At 45.1% G+C, this 26912-nt stretch overlaps 1 protein-coding gene across 1 annotated transcript in view; it reads left to right on the forward strand.

Moving 5' to 3' along the window:
* FRAS1 (Fraser extracellular matrix complex subunit 1) overlaps nt 1-26912 on the forward strand; it is a 102434-nt gene that overhangs the window by 3894 nt on the left and 71628 nt on the right. The gene's annotated exons all lie outside the window — the stretch shown is intronic.

The following is a 26912-nucleotide window of genomic DNA, read 5'->3' on the forward strand; positions in this document are numbered from 1 at the left end:
GAGAGGAGAAGCCGTGGGTGACCTAGGTGTGGCCTTGCAGTGCCTGAAGGGAACATGAAAAAAAGATGGGGAGAGACTGTTCAAGGGATGGAGTGACAGGACAAGGGGAAATGGATTCAAACCGACAGTGAGGGTAGGGTTAGATTAGACATTGGAAGGAAATTGTTCCCTGTGAGGGTGGGGAGGCCCTGGCACAGGCTGCCCAGAGTAGCTGTGGCTGCCCCTGGATGCCTGGAAGTGTCCAAGGCCAGGCTGGATGGGGCTTGGAGCAATCAGGGATTGGAGAGATGTCCCTGACCATGGCAGGGGGTGGGACTGGATGGGTTAAGGTGCCCCCCAAGCCATTCTGTGACTCCAGGTGGAAGTGGCTGTAGGTGAGCTGCTCCTGGGTTCCTGTAGGAATGCTGTCTGAAGTCACTTGGAAAACCCTCAGTGCATCAATCAAACCTTTAAGTGCAGCCATGCAGCACTGCAGGGCTGCTGGAATTGTTAACTGCAGCAGTTCTGCCTCTTGCTGGACTGATTTAGCTCCTTGTTACCCAGGGTCAGCTCGTGTTTGTGGCTTCCCTCTGAGGGAAAGCACCTCTCTCAGTGTGATTCCCAAAAGTGTGGAGGTGCTTGGTGTTCCTTCCTCTGGCTTCTCCTACCAGGGAGGTCACAGCTCCACACAGCCCCTCCCTTGACTTAGAGCAAAGCCCACTTCATTTTTCGTTAGCTGCAGGCCGTGAGGAGACACATTGATGTCACTCTGAAAGTCAGGGTGTGTGGGAGGTGTTGAGCAGATCCACAGCAGTGTGTTTGTGCCAGCTGGCTCCTGCCAAGGTGAGGGGAAAAGGGTGGGGCAAGGACAGGGCTGTGCCTTGGGCTGGTTTGAGTGGTGAGTGCGGCTTGAAAAATGACTTTGTGTCTGCTAGGGGCTGCAGCACAGAAGGACAAGTCCAGCTGAGCAACATCCAACACATTTTCATTTTGTCCTCTTTCATACATGGATGTTGTCTGTGGCACCAGGTAGTGCACCTAAGGATGGATTTCTGGGCTGACAGATTCTTGTGCAAGTTGCCTGCACAACTTCCAAAACACAAGTGGGGTGCTTTGTTTTAACACCATAAAGCACTAAATAAGCATTTTTTTGAAAGAAAAGTTTTTAATCTTTGGGATGAAAATTGTGTACAGGATAAAAAGCCCTAGCTTAATTCACAGTAAATGGTAGTGTACTTGTGCTTCTACCAAAGATTTCACCTCCCTGTTTCCTTTTGAGACATCTGTGTGCATTTTGTTGTCAGAAGTTTAGAGAAATCCTGATTTTATGCTTTTAAAGTCAGATTTCTGTTACCATCAGTAGTTTGTGCTGGACAGAAATGAGAGTGGAAAAGTAATAAGTAAAAAGTGCTGGGTTTTCTTCCCTCCAAATTTTAAATCTCCCATTCCAGATAGCTTATACTCTGAATAAATTCTGTGACTTTTAAAATAAATGTTAGCAAGTGCAGAGCACTTCTGGTTGGGGAATATGTCAAATTAGCAGTGGAAAATGGGCTTCATTTTAATTTCATTAGAAAGATAAGAATTTGTACTGAAAAATGAGATCAGAATGGAATATTTCAGTTGAAAGGTTTGCTTGTTAACTCTTACAACAGTCAAGATACTTCTGGTTTTAAATAATGTGATTTAAATGCCACTGCTTAGCCTGGGGCTACATCCTCTGGATGTACAGGAATGTTTTGCAGTTAAGATTTATTAATGCAGTAATGCCTCTCATGGAGCAAATCTCATCTGCTTGTGGGTTTCAGAAAGATGGGATCAACTGAGGATCAAAAATAAAAATTATTTTTGAATCAAGCCTGTGCTGCATGTGTGTCCCTTCTTTGCTTTCCTTGAGAACAGCAGTGGCATACAGAGGGATGGGGATAGGCTCTTTATTTCATGGTACCAGGGAAAAGAACCTTAGATGTAAGATTTGTCTCCTGAGGATGAAGTGAATTCTTGTCCCTTCATCAGCAAATGAAGGGGACAGAGGCACATGTTTTAGTATGAAATGATTTCTCTTCTTTTACCTTAGTGGTTCTAAATGTCACCTTCTTGTCCAAGAGAAAGAGCCCTCATGCAGAAGCAGCATCTCTCAGTTCCCCCTGAGCCTGGAGCAGGGCTTAGATCCAGGGTCTGGGAGCAGCAGTGGCACCAGCAGGGCCCACTCCTGGATAACCACATCCCTTTCCATGCTGTGTCCAAGCAGGGATGAGGCACTTCCCAGAGAAGCACCAGTGCCATGTCTCTGCTTACCCTGAGGTGATTATCTCTCCAGGTATTTCACAGCTCTCTCCACGGCAGGCTGCACATACACAGAATTTGTCATTGCCTTCCCTCCCCTTCAGTCCTTCCCTGCACATGGACATGGCTGTGTTTTTTCACAGTACACTCCCTGCTCTTCTTTTCTCTTTGGCTCTCATGTTCCTGCAGTCCAGCAATGAAGTTGTGCCCCTCTTGAGTTGTCCCTTGCTGGAATCTGTGAGGTGCCCTTCCTAAACAGTCAGGTACATGCAGGGTTTTTGAGCAAGAAGGGATTTTAAAAAGGTGCCCTCTTTGCTTTGGGTGGGAGAAATCAATAAACCCAGAGAAATTTGTAAACTACAAGAGAATTCTGGGGGTTGTGGAGCTTTTGAGCTTCAATCTGAGACTGTGGGCTGTCCATAAGGACTTCTCCTTGGAGCTGTGAGTGTCTGTTCTGCTCCAGAGGTCTTTCTTCTCCATCCTGCTGGTGGAAGACTCATCCTTCATCTTCAGTGTGTTGTGGGAGGTCATCTGGCATCAGCTTTGTTTGGAGATCAGGGTCTTTACAAGAGCTGCCCTGTGCACATTTTCCATCCCAGTGAGTGTCCCGGCAGGACCTGTTGATCCCTGAGCACTGACTGAAGTAGATGATTAACATTTAATGCCACATTTATAGGAGCTGTGTGCCAGAGCCTCGGCAGGAGATGCTGGCTTTCCCAGGAATTCATTCACCAGGACAGGAATTCAGCAATCACCCAGCATTTAGAACTTGTCCAAGTCGTTGTGCCTTCCATCTCTCAGGACGCATTTCAAGAGCTCTGTTTAGAAATTCACACCTTACAATTCATGTGTACTTTTTCTTTTTAAATCCCCACTGTGCAAAATGCCTTTTTCCTTTGCTACATCTCTTCCCCATTCCTTCCCTCTCCTCAGCCCTTTCAAAACCTTGGCCAGGATTCCCATTTCCATTTTCTCTTTAGAGGAGGGGTTGCAATGTCTTGATAATGTCTTGTAATTGAGAAATTTTAGAACTTTACTGTCCTTTTTCAGTGACCTCCAAAGAGCTTAAGGATTTTGTGAGATAACTGAAGAAAGATCACCAGTTTGTTGGCAAATTGAACATTTTGCCGGCCCAAGGTGTGTTTGAGACCTTGTTCTTCACCCTCAAACATCTGGGGTGAAGAAGTGAAAAGGAACTGACTGTCCTCTCAGGCTTTTGAAATAGATTGTTAGGGTTTTAATCCATTGCAAACCTTAGGCAAAATTGGACTACTGTGTTTTGATAGTGGTCCTGTGTGGAATTTCTCATCTCTAGGCTGATTTCATTGTATTCCTTTTTCCCTTTTTTCCTCCCCTCAAATAATCCCCATCAAAAATGCCATTATCATTAAATTAGTTTGTTCAGCATTGTCCAGGATCAATCATTCCCTGTGCCTTTTCAGCCAACATGACTCTCCAGTTGGTGCTATTTTAGCCACTGCATTCACCCCAGATGCTCCTTGGCTCTTTCAGGAGGACAAAAGCTCCCAAACCTGAAGCTCTTCCCAGCTGTGTGCATTGATTTTGTGTCACCACTCGGATCTGCCAGCCCGGGGAGGGGCTGCCAGGAGCCACGTGCTGCTCTGAAATTGGTGATGCCAATATTTCTGCCATACATATTAAATAGCCTCCAGTGGCAATGCAGGCTATAGACTTCCCTGGGAAGACTGCTGTAATTCTCCTTGTGCTGTAGTTTATTGCTGAGCTGCAGATTAAGGATAAAATACTCGATTTTGTAATCATTGTATCCACTCCAGAATCGTTCTGTAATGAATCCTCTAACTAACCCCAGGAGCTCAGCATCCAGAGGATCTTTATATTACCAGCTGCCTTGCTGCACTGAAGGAGAGTCCCAGGCTCTGTGTTTCTGAGGATCAGCCAGGGGGAAAAAATCCTCTCCCTCCTCCCCCAAAAGATAAATCCTGAACATGACTTCTTCCTGGATTAATCTGAATAATTTTAAACCAGATGTTTCATTACCCCCCCAAAAAAAAAAATAGTTTCCTAACCAGCTTTGCATGTATTTCATGGAGATCAAAATCAAACTTCTTGCAGGCTGAAAACTGGGAAATTTTAATTTAAGTGTAATAAATTTTTGGGAGCTGAAAGTTGGGGTCTTGCAGCGAGATGGCAAAGATAAGAAATTTGAACCCTTCAGTTATCAAACCAGAGATCTCGTTTCTAACAGAATGGCTCCTTGAAAATCTTAACCTTTTCCTGTCCTGGGAATTCACCTGTTGTCTTGCATGAATGGATTTGGTCCTGGTCATGTGGGATTAATTCCTTTTGGGTGCTTAGCCAGCTGGAGACTGATCTGCCATACATCAGGTGTTGTGGTTCATGGCTGCTTAATTTTTCAGAGGAAACACAGGGCTGGTTGTTAAATTATGAAAAATGTCTGCTGATGGAGACACAGTTGTCATTACTGACATGCCAAGAGCCACTTCTGAGTTAGTGGATGCAGTAAATCCTTTTATGCATCGAGCCTGGAAAAGTGGTTTCAGGGGAAAACATGAGCAAACTTGTTAGCAATTTCTTTCCCACATTTTTTTGCAGTTTTATAGATTCTTCTATATCTGTAAAAAGCCTGATTTTCTTGAGTGCCTAAGGAATACTCAGAGTTGCAGAGTAGAAGTAACTTGCTGCACTTTTATTTAATTTCTTGCCATTTTAGAAGTCAGAATTCTAAAAGTGTTCTATTTTGAAAACCTGGATTTTGTTTAAAATTGGAGGCATTTAAAAATGCTTCTACTCCTTTCTGCCTCAATTTCTCAGTGAAACTGTGAGACCATTGTGGTTATGGAAAGGGAACCCTGAAAGTGCCTCAGTCTGCTGTTAAATGGAAATCTTCCAAACCCAAAATGAATTATGTGCTTCCGTTGAATGGCATAAAGAGTAATTCTTAGGCCTCTTTTCCATGTTTTATTTAAAACAAAAATTCCCACAATGAAACAATGAGCTTAATGAAAACCTCTTTAAATTTTAATGAAATCCTTAGGACAAAGCAAAGTCAAATATGTTACTTCCAAAGACCTTGTGAGACTTCAAATTAGATAAAATGGGACCAATTGAGGTCCAGTAGATTAAAAATTGAGGAGAATTTGTCCCAGAATTTAGGCTTTAAGCCCTGTTACCTAAGAGCAGTGCATCCCACAACTCCAGAAGTCTGGCCATGACTGCAGGGCAGTGCTTTGCAGTTGTTTTTTTTTTTCCCCCCATGTTGTAATTTTGCTTCCTGAGAGGTTTTAGGATGCATGAATGCAATCCTATGTATGTGGTGTATGATTAACAGGTGATGATACAGATAGCTGAGACACAACAGCATGGTAAAAGTAGAATGGATTTTAAGGTCATTTACCTCTCTAATGCTGGGTATTCCTTTTCTGTTTGGTCCCTTAATACTTTGGTTCTTCTGAGCAGACTTAATTAATTCAACACTGGTCCTGCTGTTTCTTTTGGAAGATGACGTGGCTTTAACAACCCTGTGTGCATCCTGCTGTGCATCATAGAGTTTGTCCAGTCACAGGATCCTTTCCAGGGGGTTTCAGAAGGATTTGATGGCTTTGGAAGGGTGGCAAGGCTTCACTCTTTGGGGAGGAGTGTGCTGGAGTTACCACAGATCCTTCCTTCTCCTCTGACCTCAATTTGTGGGGGAAGATCTAAGCTCACAAGATGTAAGACTGTCCTTTCTCCCTCTTGCTTCAGGCAGAGATATATCTGTGAGATCAGAGCAAGCCTCTTGAAATCCCTGGGAAAAGGCATCATCCATGATATTTTGCAGCCTAGGAGCTGTGCAGTTCAGCTGCTTTTGCTGCTGTGATCAGCATCCTGTGTTGTCCAGTTGTCTCCTTGGATGGCATTTCTGTCTGGTAAGAGCTGCCTCTGGGCACCTGGTGTGTCCAGGCTGATTTGTGACATGAAGCCCTCTCATTGCCAGTTTTTGAATTGTTATGGTGATGCTGATTTCCCTCATTAAAATAGGAAGTGTTGGTACCAAAAACAAACTGGGAATGGTGTTCTCTAAGCAAAATATTTTTGCTGGGCTTTCACTGGTTATCAGCAAGCAGTGCTTGATGCTTTGGAGCCTGTGGCTTTGTGAAAAAAATGCAGGATTGAAATCCAGCACAGGGAGCCAGCAGTTTGTTCATATGTGATTGTTTCCCTCCCTTTAGTCTAGCATGGGAACAGGCATTTTGTTCTGCAGGTACCTGATCTGATCTTCAAGGTCAATTCTTTTCCTCAGCATCCTGTTTTTACAGATGCCTTCATTAGCCTGTACAAATAGCAGCTAAATCCACATGTTCAGACTGAGGAGATGATAATTCCTCATCTGGCAGCCTCTCTAAGTAACCTCCTTGTTAAAACCAGCTGTAGTGCTATGTAAAAGGTGCTGTGAGGTCTCTATACTTAATATTTTTAGTGCACTCTGTGTGGTGCCAGAGTGTTTCTAACCTTACTGAAGTCATTTCATGCTTCTGCAATTCATTGGGTTTTTGGTGTATTTATAGATGCTATTTTATCAAGCACTGCAGTAGGAGTGGTGAGAGCATCTGGTTAAATCCATCACATCTTGTGCGACCACCTCTGAAAAAATAACCTTGGTAATTGAGCCTTTCCCCCTTTAGACGGTTCCACTAATATTTTAAAGGCTTCAGATATTTATTATCATTGGGGTGTCACTGCTGTGGTTTTCTGTGGTGGAAACCACTGAAACAGCAGAGCCACATTTCAGCTCACACCCAGACCCTCAGCTGTGATGATGTGGAAGCAGCAAAGCTGAGATTTGTTGGGACTCTTATTGGGAAACCTCCCTGAGATGGTGTTGACAGCAGCATCTGTGTGGAGTGACAGAGCAGGGCTGTGTGAGGAGTGTTGGGCAGGCCAGAAAAATGAGAAATATCTGCCTGTGCTGGCAGGGAGAGCTGTTCCCGTGCTTAATCTTTCACTCTCTGGGAAGTGCTGCTGGAGTGATTTAGGTGGGGTTTGCAGCCTTGCCAGCTCGCAGAGAAACTGGAGGTTATGGAAACAGCATCAGCACGTTTCTATTTAGGGAGCCCACATTCCTGCACTCCTGGGCTGCTCTCCGTGCTGCAGCTGCTTTGATGTCGGTGGAGCCCCGGGCATTTTCCCAGAGGAGCACTTGACCCTGGCGCTGGCAGTCATCCTTGCAGCCACTGAGCTCATTTCATGAAGCCTTGCCAGTTGCTGTTTTCCACAGACAGCATGGATTCGCCTTCTCACTTCCCTTGCAAGGGATTTGCCTTGTCTTGGCCTTCCACGTGAAGTTTTGGCTCTTTGAGCCAAGCTCCCACCTACACACGCAAAGAAATGACTAGGCATTGGATCTGGAAGTCTAGAGAGGAAGCTGGCTTTGGGGAATGTGTTAAAGGTGGGAGGGAGATTCCCCTCACTTGGCAGCTTTTAGACACCCTAATGCAGCTCCCTGTGTGATTCTTGTGCTTAGGAGCCACTTGTGTGGGGGGCAGCAGGCTCTGGCATCCCGAGGTTGGAATACCAAAGGTGTTGGGGGATTGGCAAGGCCTTTCCTTCACCCATTCTGGTGTCCTCAGGGTGGGTACAGTCCGTGTCCTGGTGATGTTCTCATGGCTGAATTGGGCAGGGAGGGCTGTGTTTTGTGCTCTGTGCGTGCTCCTGCACTAGTTTCTGCGGGGTTACTCTTGCTCCAATCAAACAGGATTGTCCCTGCCTTGCCAGCACTTGGAGTGTTGGAAAATGCATCCGTGCTTTGCCTCTGGCTTCCCTGGGAGCAGCTCCTGGCTGTGCTTTGTGCTGGTGTCCCTGTTTCCTGGCAAGGAGGTTGCTGTGGCTGCTGAGAAGTCAAATGAGGTCCTTGTCTGGGGTTTATTTTCCTCTTTGCACAGTCAGTTTGGTCGCTGGGAAGGTGATGATCCCTGTGTGTCTGAAGGAGTTGGAAAATGGTGTTTTAGGAATCCAAACAAAGCTGCATTTCTCTCTTGCCTCCCCTCATTTCCCCTTTCTCCTAATCGCCGTTTTACAGAGACTTCCAGAGGATTTTCTGATGGGCTTTTGACCTCCTTGTGTTCCAAATGCTGCTTTATTGACCGTGTTGTCCATATGGGGACATCAAAATGAAAGCTGTGCACTGGGGCTGGTGTGCAGGAATCTTTTGGTACTCTTAACACATAGAGTGCATTTTAAATTTTATCAGTGACAAGGTTTTTTTTACAGGGAAGTTCCTTCTAGTGTTTTCCCTGGCATTTTAATGTGAGCATGTATATGAATAAATAAAAGTTCCTGCAGGCATCTTTTTTTTTTTTTTTACATTGTACTTTTAAATAGCTGTGCTTATAGGAGCCTGTTTCCAGTTTCATCCGAGTTTTTACAGACCTAGGGAAGGAAAAAGCCTTTCCTGTGGACTTTACACACTCAGTGGAGGCCAGAGTTTAAGTCCTGTAGGAGAACAGCAAGGGGCACCCACCCTGACCCTTTGAAGTGTTAAAAGCAGGTATGCACCTCCTGTACCCAGTCTTTGGGCAAGGTGTGTGTACCCTTTAAAAAAAAACAACTTGGAAGCTGAACTAAACAGTGGTTGATTGTATTTCTGTGCCCTTGGGTTTCCTGGAGGTCTGTTTTCTGCCAGGTGTTTTGCTGTTTATTTTGTGCACACCAAATCTGAAGAGTGGTTGTTGATAAAGACAGGATTTTGGATACCTCCTTGGAATAGCATTAAAATAAAAGAAACCTACAGAAAAGTCCTGCAGAATTTATCAGAAAGAAGAGGCTGTGCATTAAGGGCTTGGTTTATTTTCAAAATAGCTTTTTTCAAAAGTTTTTGATTCAGGATTTAGGCCAGCTCTGATAAACCTGTCACCTTTACTGGGGTTGTTGATGAAGGTATTTGGGAGAGAAAAAACCCCTTCTGGTGTGTCTTGGATCTGTACCCTCCTCAATTTCCTCAGAGCAGGACATGTCCCAGCCCCAAGGAGAGGAAATCCCATTTGTCTAAGTGAACCTTCTGTGGAGATGTTCAGAAGCTCAGGGCCATTGTCTGTCTCAACCAGATTTGTGCACAAAACAAATACAGAGCTGATTTGCTTTGGGAGGCAGTGATTTGTGGTGTGGAGTCACTGAACATGTTTGCACATGAGTCCTTTAGGCTTGCATAGCAGCTTAGCTTGGGAGCCTACCACAAAAGCATTCATCCCTTCTTATCTTGCCCCAGAGGCCAGGGCCAGTGGTGGTTTTGTTTCTGTGCCCAAAGAACTGGCTGCAGGCAGAGATGAGTTATAGGGAGGTCTTCAGGCCTTCTGAAAGGAGAAAAAAGAGATGCACTTCAGTATTAGTTACAAAAACCCCCCACATCGTGATTATTACATCTGAATGCAGGATACAAACAGCCTGGCTTTTACTGGCAGGACCAGGGCAGTGACTGGCCCCACTTTGCACTCTGGGCACAATTTTGGACTCCTTCTCCAAGAAGGGCTGGAACATGTGCAGGGAAAGGAATGGATCTGGAGCACAGCTGAAAGGCTCAGCCTGGTAAAAAGGAGGCTCAGGGGGGACCTTACTGGTCGCTAAAAGTCCCTGACAGGAGGTCAGAGTGATGTGGGGATCAGTCCCTTTTCTGAGGCAGCAAGTGACAGGACAAGAATAAATAGTCTTCAAGTTGTACCAGGGAATGTGTACATTGAATTTTAGGGGAAATTTCTCAGGGGAACAGTGGGCAGTCATGGAAACAACCTGCCCAGTGCAGTGGTGGAGTCCCCATCCTGGAGGGGTTTAAAAGGATGTGATACCTGGGCACATGGGTTAGTGGTGGCCTTGACAGTGCTGGGGTGATGGTTGGACTCCATGATCTTGAAAGTCTTTTCCACCCTGAAGGCCTCCATGGTTCTGTGGTTCTGTAAAACATTTTGGGGCTCCTGGTGTGTTAACACTCAAGTGTCAAGGTGTGATAAAATTGCTCTGTGAGCATCAGGGGCTTGCAGTTCAGGAGGGGCAGTGTTCCATTAGCTGGGTATTTGGCATTGCTGCCACAGCTGGAGGAACCTTAATCTGATTTTTCACTGCTCCTTAGTGGTGAGGTATGGGGTGGATGCACAAGGATGGAGAGGATCCTAAAGACAGTCATGATTCCTCATTACAAAGGACTTGAGCTCTGTCTGCACCAGCTCTCCAAGGTAAAGTTAAGGGGTAATTTGTAGAATGCTACAGAGGGAACAGAAATTATTATAAATAAACCTCTGCTACTCATAAGAAAATGGAGTAGGCAGAAAATGAAAGCTAGATAAATTCAGCTTAGGAGCTAGGTAGACTTTTTCTGTGAAGACTGGAAATCATTGGAACGGTTTCCTGAGGTGTGCTATGAATTACTCTGTATCACTAGAAATCTTTAAATCACGGTTGGCTTTTTTTTCCCGCTGGAAGTTACACTTTCGTTAAATTGCAGTTTTTGGATCAGAGTCAAGTAATTCATTTATTCAGCAGAGTCAGCCAGCACAGGCCCCCTTGCATTACAAACCAGGCAGGCTCAGTTTTGGGTGGAATCTGTGGAAGTTTGGTGGCACAGGGACAGCGCTGTGGGGAAGGTGTTGTGTTCATGTCCCACCAAAGGGGAGGCTGACAGAATTTTGTCTTGCTCCACTGATACTCCCTGTGTGTGAGTGGAAGGTAAAGCCCACTCCTGTCCCAGGGTTAAAAGGCTTGCACATAACTCCTTCTGAATCAGAGCAATATGCACAGAAATGGCCAAATCACTGTGTGCTGCTTTATTCCCTGCTCTAGGAAAAGGGAAAGGAGGGAGGGAAGGAATCCTGCTGTAACATCCAGCTGATTTACACCCTCTCCCTGTGGGTCTTGTTCTCCACTGGCTGGGGTGAGTGGCCAAATGAATGCCCAGGAGTTATGATGGCATAAAACTGATGGGAGACCGGAATTATGGAGGTCATAAGCTTGTTCCACATTCGAAACCCAGCTTGCAGGAACAAGCTGTGCAGCGTCCTGGCTCCTGGGAGGATTAATTACAGATGGTGGCTGTGGCAGCTAAATCAAGTACCTCTTAATGTTGTGTAAACTTCATTAAACAAATGCCGTAGCAGGGCTGTAATCTATGAGAAATGGGATAGGATGGCGAGGGTAGAAAAGGAAAAATAGTCTGTAGGAAGTTAAAAAAAAGAATCCTCAGTGTCTAAATCCACTGAAGCAATTTCTTCTACCTCTTGTGCTTTAATAGCAGAATTTTAAACCACAAGCTTTAAAACTTATTATCTGGTAAAGCCTCAGTAGCTTGAATTAACAACAACTTTCTGCTGATGCCTTACTGAATTGCTCTTAGTCAGCAAATCCTGGTTTATCTGATATGCTCAATCCTTCCTGATATTCTGCCACCACGTGCATTTGGCCATTTGTTTTTTACTTATGGAAATGGCAGAGGAAGAAGCACTGATGATCAGCTTGATTGTGGCCACTGATGTTGATTGACTGACATGGTACAGGGTTTGTAGGAGCACTCAGTTCTAACTTTGACTCAGGTTTGTGTTTTAATCTGGAAGCTGAGAGCTCCTGTACGTTGATGTAATATCCCAAGCAGGGTTATCTGATTTAAAGTCTAAGAAATATGAGTTCACCCAGGTGTCACCTGTACCATGAAGATGTTGTTTCATTCCACCCCGATCGTGGAATTGTAATTTCACCCTTAGCAACTCAGTTATTGATGTGGTGAGTAATTGAAAGGTCAGTTAAATTAACTGAGCTTTTCCAGACAGGGACAATTAACTGAGGAGGAAAAGCCAAGCATCTGCTTGAAAGCACTTTTGGTGGCTTGTTTAGTTCAGTTTGTTTGACTTTGGGTAGTTGGGGTTGTGTTAGACATTTGTCACTACAGACACTCTCAGTGTCACCCTTTGCCTGGCTCAAGAATAAAGTGGAGAGTAGCTTGTCCTTAAAGAAACTACAGCAGATCTAATACCCAAGGGAGTGCTTTTTAAATTATTATTTTCTCTCAAAATAATATTTAAAAAAATGTTTTCCCTGCTGTCTCTCCATCCTCTCCCAAATCCTTGTCTAAGGACAGGTGCTTCAAGGTGACTTGTGTAGTCCTTTCAAGATCAGTTAAGCTGTGGATGTAGGGATCCTGACTGTGGTTTGATTCTTTCCTCTGCTGTTTTAGCTGTATGGTGGCTCCACAAGACTTGTGAATGGTCAGCTGAACACAGGTTTTTTTGGAGAAGAGCCTTGAACACTTTGATGGATACATTTAGCCTCAGGAGCTTGACTTACCTCAGCTGGTTTGGAAAATGCTGACTTTTGAAAATGTCATCTTTCTCCTGCAGTTTAGGAGGGCTTAAAAAGAAGCCAGTCTTGCCCAGTGTCTCTTTGATGCAGGAAGCAAGTGAAAAGGTTGTGCCATTTAAATAAAGGTAAATTTCAAGCAGTGGAAATATTTCAGCTTTTAGGGTGGCACTAAGTCAGTTTTGGGTTTGAAGTGTATTTTTAAGTCTTCTTTGAGGAATCCAGGGCTAGAAGCCTGGCCCTGCACTGCCCTGAGGGTAAGTGCTCAGAGGAATTGCTTTTGGCTCCCCGTGGTTTAGATGCATCTGAAGAGAAATATTTTGGCCTTTGGGCTTCATCAGATAACACAGCACAGGCTCTGTGATCAGTGGGAACAGCACACTTCTTAGGGGAAGTGCTGCAATTTTTATAATTTGTCATAAAGTACTGCAAAATTCCTTCTTCTTTTCCTTCCAAAGCTGTTCTGCTACAGGGGATCCTCATTCCTTCTCTAAAACTGCTTCTTGCAGTGGGAAGAGCAGCACAACAACCAAATGCTGCCTGTTCTTCCCTGCCTTGCTCCCTTCTCAGGAGCAGCTCAGGAAGGGCCATGAGTGTTTAGTGCTCTGTGTGTGGTGAATCCTCAGGAGTTTTACAGAGCTGATGAGTGCAGTGTCAATGGGATCTCTGTCAGTTCATTTTTCAGAGAGGAGGGATGTGGCTTTCCTCAAGCTGGGAGTTGGGTACCAAAAACAATAAAATCATGCAAGTCCAGACCCAGCCAAATTGCCAATGGCTTTGAATGGGCCTGCCTACAAAATCATGGAGCCATAATGATGGAAAGGTCTTAATTGCAATTTTTTTTTTAAGATGCATGTCCAATTCTGACAGCCCATGAGTCCACATGGACAGGGGGAGGGAAGACTGATAGATCCATATGTGCAACAATTTACTCATTGCATTTCTCTTTTGGATACTTTATACCTAAAATCAGGAGAAATTGTAATTAAAAGCTAGTTTAGAGACAGGTAACACCTGTACATTTCTATTTACCAAGGCATTTATTAAAGCCCAGGAAATGCTTTTCTGTATATGCCTTGAACAGGAATATTCCTGAAGAAATCTTTGGTTTATGATTGTCTATTTAACCTCATTTCATTCCTGTTGTTTGGATTTATTGAGTAGTGCTTGCTCAGGAAAGGTATTTTCCAAGACGAGCATTTTCATGTGTTGAGGATAATTAGTTTATTTGTTTCTCCTTGAGGCATTTGTTAAATATATTTTCTTTTTTTTTAAAAATAATTATTTTTTTGCATCTTATTAGCCCTATTGTGGTGCACTGATGGGAAGTGTAAAAAAAAACAACCCTGTAAATCATGGATCCTCTGGGAGGATTCCCAAAAAATCTCATGTCAGGACATCTGGGTGCTTTGGAGCCAGGTGGTTTTTTTTTTCTCTCCCTTTAAAAAGACTAAAGTAGGTTTTCTGGCCTTCTGGGTAAACCTTGTCCTAATTTGCATCCCTCTCACCTGCCTTGGTCTACGTGAAGCTCCAAAATGCCTCTAATTAGGGGAAATGTTAAAATGAAAAGCAATTAACAAAAGAGTTGTTTCTAATGAGGTTTTGACACACGAGCTTCCAGGAAGGGGTGAGTGCACTCGGGGAGGAATGATGGCAGGGTTTGCATCTGGTTAGCTGCTGGAACACATCCTGCTGCTGTGGGCAACACTGGAATTACTGTTGGCTCTACTGTTGGAATTACTGGTTTTTCCCAGCTCAGCCTGGAGGGATGTAGGAGAAATGGATGCAGGAGAAAGCAGCCTGGGAGTCACTGGAGGTGCAAACAGGCACTTGACACACCATTTTCACTGCAACTGTGCTCTAACTCAGCTCCTGATAGAAGCTTGGGTTGAAGCAGGTAGGAAGTGGCAAGGAGAGGAAGCCCGTGCTTGCTCCTGTAAAATGCTGAGCACACAAAGATGGGGTAATTGAGACAAGCCAAATGTTTATACAAGGGCATTTCCAGTGCGACCATCCTTAGCAGGACCAGAGTTCAACTCGCCTGGGGGAGAGGATGAAATGAGACCAGAGACTTGTTTTGTTTTGTTTATCTGCAGGAGAATCAAAGCAGGGCAAGGGACAGCTTTGATGCAGGGTCAGACGTGGGTTTTGTTAAGTGCAGGGTTTGGTTTTGATTCATTAGCTGGATGCAGAGGGAGGAGACCCTGCCTGGATGAACAGCGGCAGGAGGAATTGTTTTGCTGGGAGAAGAAGAAAATTAACAGTGGAGGAAGGGTGGGTTTGTGCTGACTTTGTTGGACTGCAGTGTTTGAGCAGTGAGGAACCGTGGCTTTGTTTCTGGATTGCTCAGTGGCAGATACTGAAATAGCCTTCAGAAGGGCACCTGCCTTTAACTGGTCCCTTGTAAAGAATTTATTGTGGAGCACCTCCTCTTATTCCTTTTTACAGTCTTGCTCTCAGGGTTTTTCTGAAGGTGGTTTTGCTCACTGTTATAAATTCCCTCTGAACTAACAGGAATGAGTTTCTGTGTGGCACCCTGCTTGTGCACAGAACAGCCAGGGTTCTCAAGTTGTCAGCAAATGTTCCTGGCTCCTACAGACAGATTTTGGAGAGATCAAGCAAGTTATGTTATACTACACTAGCAAATTATTGATGCTGAATACTTGTTTTCAAATATTGCTAACAAAGGGCATATCACAGCCAAAATTTCCACAGGTTTTGGCTGCTCCTGGCAGTCTGATCAAAGTGCTTTGGGGAGGTCAAAGATCACTCCACCCTCTTAAGATTTCATTGGGGTTTGTGTCTTGGGCTGGAATTGCCGCTGAAGGGGACACTTGTGTCCTGATGTGATTTAGACCCGTGACTGTGCAGGGCTAGAGCTGACAGTGCCAGCTCGTTTGTGAAGGTCACCAGGCAGGAGTGGCCATCATTCATTAACAGCTTCCTGAAACAGGAGGGGAAGCTCTGCTTCTCTGCCACTTTCCTGAGAGGTTCCCTTCTCTCTCCTTCCTTGAAATTTGTGCAATTTGCTGTTACATTGGAGCAGTGGACAAAGAATGAGTATTGTTTGTGACAGGCTGCTCCTCCTAGGACTTCCATCTTGCATAAATCACTTCTCTCCTGCCTCTCTGTAAAATTTAAATGACATCTGGAAGGAAGGGATTTGCCAGTCCCATCCATCTGAAATATTCAGGTTGTTTTACATTACCCTGGAATTACTTAAATCAAAATCTCAGTCTTTGGGATGGGACTTGTGACCACCTAAAAATTAGGGCATAGCATCCACAGGAGACATTTTGAAGAGAAAATGTGATACTATTTCTTACCCTAAGGGTGTGTGATCTTTTGATTTTCTTCTAGTGTCACACTGGCTGCTGTGTCTCTTCATTGAGAGCAATAATTGCTTGCAGTCCTTGGTTTTTGGGTCAGCAAAACTGGCAGGCTTGGGTCTACTTTACATTCTGGTCCATGAAGAAACTGTCCATTGTCTAAAGTGATTTTCCTTCAAACTGTTAGGTCTTGGAAACAAATGTTTTTGTGAGGCAAGGTGGTTCACTGGAGTACTTCACCCTGTTTTTCCTCAGAGGTATTTCAAAGCAGCAATAAAATATCATCTTTCAGAGTCTCTTACGTTCTGGGAAGGTTTGAAAACTTAAATATTGAAAGATAAGTAGGCTTTGCAATCTGAAAACTGTGAAGAGATTTGAATGATGAAATAGCAACACAATGGCAAAATTTGGATGTTTCTTTTGTCACAGTGGTGAAGTTTTGGACAGTTAAAGCAATTAGCAGAGCCAACCCCCAAAACAAGTAGGGAGAGGTAAATGATGGGAAATGGGCTGAATATTAAGAATGTAATGTGAGAAATGTAAAAATATCAGGGAGAAGAAAGGCGAAACGACAAGAAAGAAGGACATTAAGATGTGGAGAATGCTTTCACTACGGGGGAGGGAAGCATTTTGGAATAGCTCCTGACATTATGGATTTTCTGAAGGTACTTTGTGTTTTCCCAAAGCAGCCCCTTGCTGGGCCTGGGGATTTCAGTGTGCTGCCCTGAGTGCACGTAGCAGGGCTGCTCGGGGTCATGGCAGGAGGCTGGATTAACATTCCCAGCTCTGGGTTTTGGGTGGTTCTGTGATCTGTTCTTATCCCCTGCCATGTGCTGATGGTTCCAAGCAGCTGATGTTGCTGGAGGGGATTATTGGAAGTACAGCTCCCTTTTCTTTCCCCTGGCTTGGAGGTCCAGCAAGGAGCCTGGGGGCCTGTCTGTGTCTCTCTGCCCCAGGTTTTCCTGCTTTTTGCTCTTGGAGCAGAGATGTTCACTTTAGCATGGCAACATGAGAAAGACCCCATCCTTTTCCTGGCATCCTGGATGATATTTTCCTTATGCTTGCAGAGCCAAGGTGGAAATGCAGGTATCTGGATAAGCTTGCTACAACAGCTCAAGTGGGGTAGCTAATCCTCTTCCCTGAGAGGAGAACTCTCTTTTGTTACAAACCTCTATTTTTCCAGTGCAAATGATGGGGTGGGGAGGGTGGGGTGGACACGACAGGACTTGTGCACGGTGTACTCTGTCTGCAGACGTGGGAGTGGTGCCCAGGTTAATCATCCAGGGAAGGGTAGGAAAAAAATCCATGTGTTGGCTTGTTTTCAAGTGTGCTCCGAGCTAGCCTCCGAAATTCTGCCTCTCTCTCTTCCTCATCATGGGGCAGGAAAGTTCTGCAGATTAATAAGGGGTTAAGCAATTTTTTTCTGCCTTTGTACATCCTCATTTCCAAGAACAGTGTGTCTCAGCTCTCTCAATATCTCAGCCTGGTGGGAGTGGTGTGGGCTGGGGAATTTGGGATCTCCCTGGAGCAATCTGCTTTTGCAGGGAGAGCCCTGGCTGGCTCGAGCTTTCATCAAGCATCTTTCATTGAAGGTGAGGGGAAGCTGGAGGCTTTTTAGTGTGCTCTGTTAAAAAGAGTTGCAGGCTTGCTTTCCTCTTTGTTTTTAGGAGTCTCCCCTCAGTGTGAACCTCTCTGGTGCATGTTTGGAGGAGAGGATGCTGGATGGCTGCAATTCCCACTGGGTTTAGCTCCTGTTTTAGCATACTTGTCCTAGAAGGTGATAATGCTGCCTCTTCCCACTCATCTGTCCCTGCATGTCCTCTGTTCAGCATTTCCTTGTGCGAGGACTTTTGTGTATTCCTAGAAGTAGAAGGCAGTCATAAATTACATAACTGCCCTAAAGCTCAGCCATTTCCAGCCCCCTGCCATGGGCAGGGACACCTTCCCCCAGACCAGGCTGCTCTGAGCCTCATCCAGCCTGGCTTTGAGCACTTCCAGGGCTGGGGCAGGCACAGCTGGAGTTCAGGTCCCAGAACCTGAAGGCTGGATTCCTAGCAGGACTTAAGCAGCTGTCGGGTGGATTTAAAGTGCAATATTTACTGTGCTGGAATGCTTCATGTTCCCAGGCTCCTGAAAAATGGGCTGTCTCACCAGGTCTGCACATTATGGCAGTTTCTTTCCAGAGACTGAAACAGCATTCCTCATGGCCCTGAGTGGGAAACATCAGGCACAAGGTGAGGGCTGTTTTTTGGGGCGTGCTCTCCTCTGGGTTGGTGCAGTGCAGGAGCTGTGGCTGATCCAGGCACCACTGACCCAGGGAGTCATGGCTGTTTCCCTGCAGGCAGGAAGGGAGGGAGCCTGGCTGCCAGCTTCTCTCTGCTGACCCACATTACTTTCCTTTTTTCTTTTTAAGATAAAAGTAACTAAAGATGCAGGGAAGAATGTGGCCTCTGGAGGTCAAATCAAATGATGGATGCAGGTGTTTGGAGAAGCCATCCATCCACGCTGCTGTGCACAGACCTCTGGGAAGTGTGCCAGTGCAGAGGAGTGGAAGAGCTTTGTGGGAAAGTTAATTCAGTAGTCTTCAGTCTCCCAGCTCAGGTTTTCATTTTGCTGAGGGGAAAAAACCAGAGTGTTTTTCTAAATCCCTTAGCCTCCTTTGTTATCAGGTTGTGCTTTATTTATGTGCTGCTGGTTTTGAAAGCATAGTGGGTAACAGGTGGAGAGACACCTGAAAGTGTTGGGAGCACCAAGCCTTGCTGCTGGGAATTCCCATTACCAAGATCTTCAGGAGAGATGGGGGTACTGAAACTAGGATCTTGGCTGGAGCTGCTCTAAGTGCTTGTAGTTCTGGGCATGTTCCTTTGTGCTTTGCTGCAATGTTCCTAGAAATAAATCTTGTGCAGCAAAGGAGATCAACCTGCTTTCATTTTGGAGGGTTTCTTCCTCAGAACTGAGTTGATCCCTGCAATCAGATAGGTCCCATTGATCCCTGGTGTGGGATTTCTGTAGCTCTAGGAAGGTGCCAGGCTGGTGATGGCATCAGCTACATTCATGGCATAGTGGGAGTGACATGGGCAAAGGAGAGTGTGGAATAATCTCAAGTTTTACAGTTACATGGGAGCCTCTCCCTCTCCATCCTGGACTTTCATTCCTAACCCATTCAGGAGAGAGGACACTGCCCTCAGAGTGTTTCCTGTGCCCCTTTTCCTAAATCTCTGCATTCTTCAGGGAAGCTGTGAATTGTTCAGGGTACCGGCAAGCCCACGAGTGTGGGACTCTTCTGCTTTGAGACCTTCTCCAAGTAAAGGCAGATGAAGAAAAACTAAAAACCTTAGCATCTTGCAGAAACCTGGAGCTAAAAGCATTGTGAGATGCTTCTTTAGCAGTGTAGCAACTACATGAACAAAATCTTGGAAAATGGGATTTCCTTCTTTGAGGAGGAAAAAAAAAAATTAAAAATACCTAAACTGCATAATGGTTAATCTGTTTCACATCATCTTCAAGAAGGAAGAGGAAGAGATTGCAAGGAAGAGTTCTACCATATCACAGTGTCATGATTAAATTTGTAATGAGGCAGCAATTATTTCTAACCAAGTGTGAAGTAGCCTGACAGGAATTGGCTCACACCATGTCAGTGAGCAATCTTCAGCCTGGCAAATATCCATGGCGTGGAGAGGGATGTGAGCAGAGCTCTGTGTTTCTCCTCTGGCTGAATCCTGATGCCTGAGGCTGCATGTATGCCAGAGATGTGCTTTGAAAAACACATTACCACTCATTCAGGATTATTAAAGGAGAAGAATTAAATGGTTAACAAATGCACATTCTCAGGTGTTATTTACTGTAATACCCAGCCCATTCTTGCTGCCTGAGGTGGAGGGAAGATGCATTTTCTTCCTCAGCCTGAACTTAAGGGATGCATATGCTTAGCCTCTGCTAAATATTTCATGGAGCAGCTTCTGCAGATTAAGACATCACTAGAGTGAAGGAGCCAAGTGCTTTGATATAAAACTGTCCCCTTTGTAAACGATGAGCATTGGAGAGATTTAGGAACCCCCCAGTCTGGTTTCAGGAGTCTAAATAAGTGCTTCTGCATGTGCTCCCTCTTACCCTTGCTGCTCCAGCCCCCATTCTGGCCTTGCCATGCAAATTGTTCCAAGCTTTTACCTCAGATTTATTCTGAGAGAGAAGGGGTTGAGAGACAAAAATTCAGGAGCTGCAGAGGTTATGGCAATCCTTGTTCCAGAGCTTGCTTCTCCTGTGGACAGTCAAATTTTGTAAAATCAGTTTTTCTATAGAAAAGGAACTGTGGTAAAGGGAACAAATTGGAGAGATGCTCTAAGTATGGATCATGGTTATTTTCAGAGCAGCTCCTGACATCTCCCTGGCATTGTATTGGAAATCAGGTCACAGAGTCGTGGTGTTATGCATTGAAAAAGTAAATATACTTTAGATAGGATTACAGGGCTTTAATTTTAAATAAATATTTTTTTTTGCCATGACCTTTCATGCAGTGCTTCTGAATAATGAAAGCAAAATGAACTGTTCCAGCATGAGCTCAGAGACACATGCAATTTGTGTCCTGTTGAATGCTGCCACTTAGCAATGGATAATATGATTTATTTCTGACTGATGGCCAATCATGCTAATTAATAGACTGGAACTCCTCCTGCTGAGGCAAACCCACGCCCTGGTTCTCCGCTCATCTTTTATCTGCCTCGAGGGAGGGAGTTGAAATGCCTCACAGAGCTGTTTCTTACATCTCTGAAAAGCCATTTGTGATTCATCTGACCACCCTTTCCAGCCCTGGAGTTACTTTTTCCTCCACTGCACCTTCTGGCCACAGCTGCTTCCCTGTTGGTGTTATTCCACAGGTTTTGCCTCTTCTCCCTCAGTCTGCTCACTGCTCTTGGACAGGATAAGCTTTTGCACCCCTGGCCTTCCTTCTTTGATAGAGTGAGGGGTGATTAGTGTGGTTCTTCTCAGTTGTTTGGTGTGATTATGCTGTCACTAAAAAAAATCATTTTTAGAGCACATGTGATCCAGTGATTGCCAAGGACTGTGCTGCTTGACTTCTTCCCTCCTTCCCCCCATGCTGTCCATCTTGATCCCAATGAACTTGATTACACTTGACAATGCTGAAGCACACCAATACATTTATCATCTTTGCCCTTTCCAGGATATTTTAAGCCTGATTTTGTTTCTGTGTGCCAGAGTCAATTAATTGAATCATTTGTAAGAGAAGGCAGCAAAGAGCCTGGTTTGAGTCAAGCACTGAGGTGTTGGCCACCTCCTGCTGCCATTATTTCCATTTGGTCTTGGATAATAAGACTGTCACCTTGTTGAATCTCAACAGCTCCCAGTGAACCAGAGCAATACTGGAAAAATGCTGGAGGACATGAGGACAGTCTGCACGTTTCCTTATTCCACAGGCTTTTCTTCATCATTTCTGCTCAGTAATGAAGCCTTTGTTCTCCAAGATTCACAACTGTGCAGGAGTCCTCTTTCCCTTCGGAAGGGAAGAGAGAGCCACTTAATTAACCTGCTGCACAGGGAGCTGAGATGGAAGATAAGGACATAAAGGGCTGTATTTTCTGGGAGCTGGATGGGAGATGACTGTGCTTGGACCCACAGTGACAACAGTAGGATTTGAGGTGTCTAATTCCTTGCTTTGAAAGGATCCTTCCTAAATATCCAGCCTGGGATTGGAAATATCTATATTTGCTGACATGGCTTGCAAAATTGCCCTGGAGTGGATTTTGCCTTCAAGAAGTAGAATTAGAATTAGGTTTCACCTGGTGCAGAGCTTCTTAGGGCTGTGTCTGGTACTGAGAGACATTGCCTTTCTCTGCTGAATCAGCTGCAAGGATTTTCATGGCCTGATGGGTTGTTGTTGTTAGAAATGGGATAAAAGGCTTACTCTGTCTTGTTCACTCTGCCCTGGCTTAGACGCAGTTGACATGGAAGCACTTGGCCCACCATAACCTGCATTTTAAATTGAAATCCTTCACCCTGCTGGCAGTCTCAGTCCATCATTTGACACATCTGTCACCTGCTGTTGACTGCTGATGTCCTGGTGGCTCTCCCAGGTTCAAGTTGTGGCCGAGCAGTGTCGTTTGAAGGGGGAACATCACCTCCTTGGTGCTCTGCCTGGGTTCACCTGCATCCAGAGCATCACACAGCAGAGATGGGCACCCCTGCTGCTCCACAAACAGCCATTATATTGTAATGAGTGCTATCATTAAAGCTGTGAGCTAGTTTAGATTAAATTAATCCCTTCCCTCCCTTCTTTTCCACAGCTGTTCAACCAAACACTCCAGGTTTGACATCCATTAACTGTTTGATATCCATTCAGAAGTCATTTTGGGGGACTTTTCAAATTTGTTTGAAATTTGCCAGTTGGCAGGTTAGGAGCTACTTGGGCAAAGGGGAGAAAAAGCAGCAGGAGGACAACAAATGTTATTCCTGGATGCTGAGGAGCATTTCTGGTGTGTGCTGCTCATCAAAACACACAACTGGGTATGGAAAAAATCTGCAGCATAAGAAAATGGGAGAAAATAGTAATTGTTTTTGCTATCAGTCATTCACCATGTCCAGTTATAGATGAATTTAATGTGAGAAGAAAGTTTAAAAAGAGACTGCAAGTTGTTTTGGGTGAATCTAATCGTGACAAACCAAAGGGCATCAACTTTTGTCAAAGTTTTTGTTTGTCGCTAAAACCCACTGCTGCTCCCAAAATATTGACCTGTTAATCTGAGCAAAGATCTCTTTGTGTGCTGATTTAAATCCTGGTTAGAACTGATGATTTGAAACCACAGTTTTACTCCTTTTCTCAGTGCATTTGATTCATTTGGGCCCTTTCCTGGCAACTGCTTCTGTGTCTGTGTGAAAGATAGGATGAAGATTACAATAGCACCTAACTATTTGAAGAATATTTTGGAATATCACATCCCTGAAATATCTTAGGACTACTGGGAAATGTTATTTTTAGACTCTTGATTTTCACAAGGCTGGTACAACTGGTGAAAGACTTTACCCATTGGAAATGTAGCAGACTGTTGAACTGTGAAAACAGTGCCTTGTTTTAATTTAGGTAATTTCTTAATTCCCTGAGTGGAAGGAGGGGAGAACTAGTTCCCAATCCTGTAACAGTGTGTTCATGTTACTGTGTTGTTCATCAAGCCCTGCACTTTGCCTTAACTGCTCTGTCCTCTCCTTGGGCTGTAGAGCTAAAGCTGTTTCCTCTGAGAGGAGCTGAATTTCCGTTTGATTTCCGAGCCCAGTCCTTCCCGTGTTGTCCTCTGATTGTGGGCATGCTGGAATGAGCCCATTAAAACCCCCTGTTAGGGAGTTTCTATCGTATGCCAGCAAATACCAGCTCTGAAAACACACTCAGCAGAGCAACAGCTCCCCATTGCCAGAGACAGAACATCAAATCCAAACCGAGTGGACACCGGGAATCCTTTATGTGTCTCGGAATGACTTTCATCTGCTCATCGCTCCATTAGTGGGTGTCCCCGCGGACCTGCAGCGCTCTCTCTGCTTCCCCCTCGTTCGGGCTTCTCCTGCCAATCGCTTGGCATTGTCGAGTAATTGGAGTGGAAACGACAAATGAAAGCGGGGCTGGCGCTGCCAAGGCTCCTCGCCTGGCAGCCGCTGGCTGATGCTGGTAATTGTTACCAAAAGTGTAATTGCTCCGGGCTCTGCCTGCTGTTTCAACAAAGCCGCCTGGAATTCCTCCTCCGAGACACCCGATCCCTGTCTTTTCTCAGCTGTCTCTGGCACAGGAGCGGCTTGGGAGGTAAATCCCACCTGGCACTCGGAGCTCCTTGGGGCTTCTCCCCGTGGTGTGGCCTCCCTGCTCCCCAGAGCAGAGCCCGGCGGTCTGGGGCAGAGCAGCCTCTCGGGGAGTTAATCACAGGATCCCAGAATGGCTGGGCTGGGGAGGGAGCTCTGCAGATCAGCCGGTCCAACCCCCAGCCCAGGCAGGGTCACCTGGAGCAGGTGACACAGGAATGACTCCAGGTCAGTTTGGTCCCTGGGCAGCTCGCCCTCATGGAAACAAGTTCTTCCCCATGGTGAGGGGGAGCTCGTCGTGTTTTAGTTTATGGCTCTTACTTCTTGTCCTTGCACACCAATAATCTGGCACCATCCCATTGACACACCTTGGAGACATTTGTACGGATTGATGAGATTCCCTCTCAGTCTTCAGCCTAACCAAGCCCAGCTCCCACATCTCTCCTCATGAGAGAGGTGTTCCATCAGGTGATTAGTGGGGTACAGGATAAGCAGCACTCCGTTTGTTGGTGTGACAGCCCAAATCTGCAGCTCGAGCCCTGGCTGACACGAAGGCTGCAGCTGTGCTCTGCTGCCTTCACCCTGCTTAGCCATGGCAGCAATGCCACCACCCCAGTGGCCAGCTTTACAGGGCACCCCAGCATGCAGGGACATTCTGGGGATGGCCTGGATATTTCCAGGAAGCCATGAGAGACACAAAAGGGACACAAAACAGCTGGTGTGTGCTTATTTCCCCAGCTCTGCACCAGAATAGCACACAGCCTGTTATCTGCTGTGATGATATCCCATGCTAAATGCCACCTGATTCAATTGCTGAGGCTTTTCACATATTAGTAGCAGACTGGTTATTTTTTTGATTTGTTGGGTAGGTTTGGTTTGGGTTTTTTTTGTTTTGTTTTGCTTTTTTGTCTGTTTGGGTTGTTTTTTTTGCTGGAGCAGGTGCAGCTGTCTGAAGTTCTGACAGCCAGTTGAAAAAGCAGTGGTCCAAGAGATTTAGGTCTTTCTGTGCTCTGGTTAATGTGACAGGGTGACAGCAGCCAACTAGGAGCACTCACAGCTGCTCTGGGCTCCCTTTGCTCCATGTCTGCTCTTTGTCTCTTTAGCTTTTTCTTTGCTTTCACTGCTTGTTGTGTTCTTGCCTCTTTCTTTTATCTTTTTCTCCCCTGCCTTTTTCTAAATCCTCATCAGTATTGTCCAAACCCATCACATGTTCACACTATGCTCTTGTGTCTCCAGTTTTTTCTCATTTTATCTTGGTCTGGGTGTCTGCAGGCTCAAAAGGTTTGTGAGCATTTCTTATTCTTTTGGCCCCTATTCTGCAGACTGGCCCGAGTAATGTAGATGTATCTTTTCTGGCAGTGTGGTGTTTTAAAATTCAATTCAGTTAGGTATCATTTCTTCTTTTGATGTAGGGAAATCCAGGGAATTAATAAATTATAATGGCACTACTTGGTGTTTAAGGAGTGCTTTCTGCCTTCAAAGCACTCTCTACGTGGTATTTCATTATTTATACTGTTAATTATATTAGTACTTGTAAGGAAAAAGCCCCTTAAGTTGTCATTGATAAAAATACACTCTCAACAGGACTGGAACCCAGCACTTAGATTGCAGCAGATAATTTGTCCACTGAGGTGCAGAGCCTTGGAGAAGACATCAGGCAGATTTCCAGCAGTTCTTTAAGTGTCCTGCTTTATGTTTAGAACTGTATTGCCTGGGAGCTTTGAAATGTCCTTGTACATGCTGGGTGAGCACTAACAAAGCCTCACAACAGGACAGGTAGGTGGGATCCAGACTTTCCAAACTGGACTTTAGGCCTGCTGCCAGGAATCTTATGCTAAATGCTGAATTGTCCAAAGAGCTGGACACTGAGATCCTTGAAATGCTTGGAAGACTCTCATATCCCAGCAAATCAGGTGGTAGTTTCCTGACTATTAACTAGATAATGAATTTTTTAAAACTCTGCAGAGAAGTGTCGGTTTTGATCCTGTACCTGGCAAAAAGAATTTAGAAGCAGCAGATTTGAGTCCACACACAGGAGCCAGCCTGCTTGGGCTATAATAGAAACCAGGGGAGGAAGAAGAGCAAAGGGAAGTTTTCTTACCACAAACCTGAGCATTTAAGACTCAAAATGTAGGGGTGGCTCTGTGCTGACCTTGTGCCATGAGAGTTTTTGGTTATTATTCCACTGTGGAATTTTTTTTTTTTTTTTTTTTTTTAATTCAGTAATTATGAGCAATCAGAGGTGAAGGTTTAGGAGAACCAAGAGATGGGGCACTGAGTCTGCCCCCTCCCTCCCTCCCTCCCCACTCCTGGTTACCCCATGGCTTCCCTGCAGGGAGCTGCCAGCTTTTAAACACAGGCACTGCTGAAGCCAGAGGGATGTGTGTGTTAGCTAAAGCTTGGCACACACATCATTTAACCTTCATTTCTTCTCTAACTGCACCATAAATCTGCGGGCAGAGATGATGTCAGGGCTGCTGTTCTGCAGCCAGGGGAGAGCCAGCTGTGTTCCTGAGCAGGAATTACCATCCCTCTTTGCCTTGCCCTAGGGGCTGGGCACCTCTAAGGTCAGCATTGCCACCAGCATCCCATTAACAGAGACTCTCCCTAAATTTCTGATGCTGCTGGAGTGTTTACAACCTGTATATGACATTTGCCACAGAGAGGAGCACAGTTTGATGTGGGAGAAATGCTTTTGGAAAGCAGGGGAGAGACACAAGAATTTATTGTTTTTTGCAATATTTTTGGCTGTCCCACTATTTGCAGGTTGACACTCTTGATCCAGCACCCCACAGAAGTGCCTGAGCAAGTGACCTGGTTTTTCAGGATATTTTTTCTCTCATTAAGCAGCCTAATGGGCCTTTAAGGCACATTTCAGTATTTTATCATTATGCTTAACAGTTTTAGGAGTTAGCTGTAAATGTGCTCATGGCAGTCAACTGTTAATCATCCTCTCCAGCTTAATTTGCCTAAGTCGTACTTTGCACTGTGAGTAAATTGAAGCAAATCACTACATGGTGTAAATGAGCAGCAAGGTCTGGTCTCCTTGCAAATCCCATAAAAATGAGGCTCATGGCTGGGATAGGGGCTGTCCATCCTACACAGGAAAACACCCTGTGTGGTGTCAGCTTAGCCCAGTGTTTGTCTATACAACAGGGGCTGGGATTGTCTGGCTGAAAGCAGTGTTTCAGATGGGGAACTGATCCTCCT

Source organism: Oenanthe melanoleuca, chromosome 4, assembly GCF_029582105.1.
Source record: "Oenanthe melanoleuca isolate GR-GAL-2019-014 chromosome 4, OMel1.0, whole genome shotgun sequence".
NCBI lineage: Eukaryota > Metazoa > Chordata > Aves > Passeriformes > Muscicapidae > Oenanthe > Oenanthe melanoleuca.